At 47.7% G+C, this 5190-nt stretch overlaps 1 non-coding gene across 1 annotated transcript; it reads left to right on the top strand.

Moving 5' to 3' along the window:
* Positions 1-4860: 4860 nt before the first annotated feature.
* LOC120268169 lies at positions 4861-4967 on the top strand. The gene has a single exon (XR_005538839.1). It is a non-coding gene; the product is annotated as a small nucleolar RNA R71 (small nucleolar RNA).
* Positions 4968-5190: the final 223 nt, after the last annotated feature.

Below are 5190 nucleotides of genomic sequence, written 5' to 3' on the forward strand. Positions count from 1 at the left end.
ACTGCACGCATACGAGGGGTTCGGTGAAGCTCAAGAAAAAAACAAAAAAATAACTCGAGTGTATAAAAGATGAAGCAATGAATACAACTTCGATAATGCAAAAATAACATAAACTCGGAAGGAAAATCCTATACGAGTGAACAAGTCTAAAAAAACAAGAAAATAAGATAAAGTAAAAATGCATGAAAGTGAAAAGAAAGGTCAAGTGTCGGAGTCGCTCTCGGGGCTCCAGCTACTGCTTCTTCTTTGAAAGTGGAAGCATCTGATGGGTCCTCGGTCTTTGAGGGTCGAGGATGGAGGTCTTTGGAGAGCCTTGGCGGGGGCTGAAGAGTCCTCGGTGCCACGACAAATGATGAGGTAATGTCTCGCTCTAGGATCTGGCATGTAATATGTTGAAGCAGCCGCCATGAACTACGTGTCTCTGAGTGGCCTGCGTAGCCCTAATCTCGGCAACCTCGGCTCGGACCACTCCTATAGCATTCTCGAGCCTCTCAAAGAGATCATTTCTCGAGAAGGTGAAAACATACGCACTGGGGGTGGTTCCTCGGCCGCTGAAGGTGCCTCGGTCTCCATCGATGCGGGCTGAGGCTCGGGGGTGGGCTAAGATGCTCCGGTGTCAGCACCCTCATCCTCAGCTATCTTTGGGGCTGGTAGGACTAACACAAAAACCCCTGTCCGAACCCTGCGGACCATGCCCATCAACCGCGTCGGCTCTAGACCCAGGGGAGCGGGTACACTCGTCTTCTCAGCCCCGTGAATCAAATCCAAGAGACCCATGCCCAACACTAATCTCGTAATGTAAGGGCCCGAGAAGATCGTTCCCAGTCTAGCGTACTGTCCCTGGTGTCTGATGTAATCAGCCAAGATGTGCCCTAAGTGGATCGGTACGCGCTTTACCATTGAGTATAAAGTCTGACAACTCACAGGGGGCTCAAGACACGAGTACTATGCATCGGACCATTCACCGACCTACTCATGATGGCGTGCAAATTTCTGTAGGCAGGTCAGGAAAGGGACATGGCCTTGGAGACCCCCGGCTCGTACTGACCTTGACCACATAGCACTCTGTAAGCTCTCTGCGGGGTCAAGGTTCCGGGGATAATCGGTGAGGCAACTATGCATACTCCTCTCGAGTGCAGTGAATGCCTCCTCGTATAAAGCCAAGTAGTATGGTAAAACTGCGTAATGCTCAAGCTATGGTGGCGTCAAACACTACTGAGCCCGAATGGTGCCTAAGCGTTGAAGCTCGCATACGGCTCTATCAAACTCAAGCGAGGAGAGCACCTCCAGTGCAAACTCTCGGATAGCTGGCTCTCTGATCGTCAACAACTGCCGCCAACCACCATCTGAAACAAGGTCATCAACCTTATCAGCGAACTCATCTCCCTGCTGAGATCTCGTAGTATAGTCGTGTCCAGGAATCGAGTCTATCCGAAGCGGAGTCTTGATAAGCGCTCATAACGGGCCTGATGTTCGGGAATCACAAATCGCATGCCCTCGGGCTCAGAGGATGACTCACGTGGCCTCTTATCGAGCTTGCTTCTTTGTCCTAGGGTGCCATGATCGCCAAATTTAAACAAAAATTAGTCAAACAAGTTGATAAAAACAATCTGCGAAATCCACACGGTCTGTGGAATTTCCACTGCCTTGAGTAATAGTTCACGGGGCATGAGAACCGCATGGCGGGGCATCAACAATCCAAAAAAATACAACTCAATAATATCTCTAACTTCGTTCTAAACATAAATCATTGTTCCAATTGAAGAAACGAAGCATTATTAACCATATTAATCAATAGAATTCATGAATTAACGAAGAAGATGAAGAGAATGAATTTACCGACGAGGAGAAGTCAGAAAATAAAGAGCTGGCCGGAAAACTTGCTAAAAATCCCGCCAAAGCGGGCGCAATGGACTCGGAGAATGTTGTGAGAGTGTTTTCAAGTGAAAAGGAGTCGTGAAGAAGGAGAGAAATCATCCCCTTTTTAAAGCAGAACTCGCGACTTTTTGACGTTTTATGCATCCACTGCAGGCGTGTGGAAATTCCCCACCGTGTGCCTCACTTCAAAAAGCTCCACGGGCGTATGCACGCCACTATGCGCTCTCGGGAAAAAAACTCTCCACGAGTTAGAGCGATCTCCCGCAGGCGTGCGGAGAGTATCACGCCCGTGCGCCCGGACTCCGAGGCGAGGGCCTTGCGCCCAGTGGCTTCCACTGGACATCCGAGAAAGATATCAAGTCTTCCACATGCCCGTGCGGAAATTCCCCACAGGCGTGGACATCACTAAAGCCCAATTCACGAGGGCGAGCCCCTGCGCCCTTGTGTTTTCTCGGGATGGAGGGAACAACACTGTAGAAGTTCCCTTGCAGGCGGCGGAAGTACCCACGCCCGTGTGTGGTTAACAAGGTCACCCGAGGCGAGTTCATGCCCTAGTGTGTTCTCGAGGAAAAATGCGCCTAACTCTGGGGAAGGCACCGCCCGTCTGGAAATTACCCATGGGCGTCGCCCGGTCGCATGGTCATCCACGGGGGCAGCCGCATGCCCTGTGCCCTCTGGATGAGTTCACGGTACACATCCACGGGCGTGTGGAATTTCCACTGCGCCCATGTGTTTCTCTGGATGACTTAGAAAAAAACTGCGGGGCTCTGCGAGTAGTCCGAACATGTCTACACACTCGGAGCACTGCTCTATTATGCAAAAATTTACGGATAAAAAAACACAAAAATAGAACTCAAACGACCAAACTTCACCAATTCGCAACAAAACACACAATGAATTATTTTAAAAACCCACAATAAAATCGCAGCACAAATACTCAAAAATTTCAACACCAACACTTAACAATTTATTCATGCAAACAAACTAAACTAAAAGGTACGAAAACAATTAACATTTAGGTTACCTCCCAAGAAGGTTGCCTCCCAACAGTAAACACTAAGCTTGACGTATCTTTCTTACCTCACGGGGGTTCATGAATGAAGGTTGCCCTCTTACCCATAACTTGAAAGCATGATGAGCAAAGTCTCTTGAGGGTAGAGGGTGTACTATCTGGCTTCGGACCACCTAGCAATCGTTCGTCAAACTTCCTTGGCTCATGTACATCTCCAATAGTCTTGGGGCATTTTCGGTGGCGTCTCCTAGCCCTCTTCATTTTCCGGAGCACATTCTTCAAGATCCCTGGGGTAGATGTTTCCTCTCCATTTGAACCAAGCATCATTACTTCTTCATTGCTCCTCTTGGTCGAACAAACCTTCATACGGATCCGGGTTGAACATTTCCTGTATATATTCATCAACAATCTCATCAGTAGTGTCTAGAAAATACAAAGTGTCATCAAAATCGAGAGAATGCCGCATGGCTTCAGCAAGGCGGTAAGTGAGCTTATCGTCTCCGACTCTCAATGTGAGCTCTCCGCCGTCCATGTCAATCAATGATTTGGAAGTCCGCAAGAACGGTCTCCCAAGTATGAAGGGTACATTTGCATCCTCATCAACATCTAGGACTACAAAGTCAACCGGAAAAATATACTTGTCCACCTTGACAAGCACGTCTTCAATGATGCCTCTCGAATGTCGTACCATTCTGTCCGCCAATTGTAAAGTCATCCGAGTAGGCCTAGGCTCACCCAAGCCTAGCTTTTGGAAGAAAGTGTATGGCATGACGTTGATACTTGCCACTGAATCCGCCAATGCCATTTCCTCACCTAAGTTGCCGATGTTCCACGGAATAATGAAGCTTCCCGGGTCCTTCTTTTTGTTCGGCATGTATTCTTTTGCAACACCGCTGAGCATGAAGCATCAAGCACCACTGAAGCACTCTCCTCCAATTTCCTCTTGTTGGTCAATAGGTCTTTCAGGAACTTTGCATACTTAGGCATTTGAGCCAAAGCCTCAACAAAAGGAATGTTGATGTGGAGTTGCTTGAACAAACTCAGGAACTTCTTATACTGTTCATCCCCTTGGTCATTCTTCAATCTAGAGGGATAAGGGATTCTCGGCTTGAAAGGTGGGGGTGCCACCTCTTTTTTTTTTTTGCTCCCTTGTCAACCTCTACAACCTCGGGTGCGTGTTCTTTCGGCTTCTCACTCGGAAGCCTCCCTTCAATCTCACGACTGCTTCTCAAAGCGATCGCCTTCACATGTTCTCTCAGGTTGGTTTCCGTGTTGCTTGGTAAACTTCCATGTGGCTTTTTGGAAAGAGATTTCGCAATTTGCCACACTTGATTTTCAAGATTGTGCAAGGAGGTGATGTGATTGCGATGTGTAGCCTCGACTGATTCAAACCAAGTGCTTCTCCAAATCCGTCATTCGTGTTTCCAAGCCTGAAATTCTGTTTTCCACTTGAGGGGCTTGTTGTTGTCGTTGGAACCCCGATTGCCCCGTGGTCTTTTGTGGTCCTTGATTACTCCATGAAAAGTTGGGATGATTCTTCCAACCTGAATTGTAGGTGTTGCTGTATGGATTCCCTTGAGGTCTCATTCCATTACCTAACAAAGTCAACATTCTCAACTGAAGAAACATCACCTATGACGATTGGGTAATCGGAGGGAGCATGTCCTGCACCACAACTGGTGCAATTGGTCATGGCCGCAACTCTATTCGAAGCTATAAGATCTAGCTTCTTAGTCAAACTCTCCACTTGGGCCGCTAATGAAGTTACCGCATCAATTTCATGGAGACCGGTCACCTTTTTCTTTTCCCTAGCGTTCCACTGGTAGCTATTTAACCCCATTTCCTCAATCAATTAATGAGCCTCGTCGGGGGTCTTGCTACCTAAGGTACCTCCTGCCACCGCATCCAAGAGTTGCCTTGTACTCGGGTTCAAACCATTGTAGAAGGTTTGCACAATCATCCACTCCGGGAATCCGTGTTGCGGACACTTGCGCATGAGTTCCTTGAACCCTTCCCATGTCTCAAATAGAGACTCCAATTCCAACTGCATAAAGGATGAGATCTCATTCCTAAGCTTTACTGATTTTCCAGGAGGGAAATAACGGGCTAGAAAAGCTTCAACCATCTCCTCCCATGTAGTGATTAATGCCCTAGGTAATGAGTGTAGCCACTGCTTTGCTTTCCCCTTTAAGGAAAATGGGAAGGCTCTCAATTTGATGGCATCATCCGTCACACCATTTATCTTTAGCATGTCACACACCTCGAGGAAGCTCTCTATGTGATTTGTTTGGATCCTCATC

This window comes from Dioscorea cayenensis, chromosome 8 (genome assembly GCF_009730915.1).
Source record: "Dioscorea cayenensis subsp. rotundata cultivar TDr96_F1 chromosome 8, TDr96_F1_v2_PseudoChromosome.rev07_lg8_w22 25.fasta, whole genome shotgun sequence".
Lineage (NCBI taxonomy): Eukaryota > Viridiplantae > Streptophyta > Magnoliopsida > Dioscoreales > Dioscoreaceae > Dioscorea > Dioscorea cayenensis.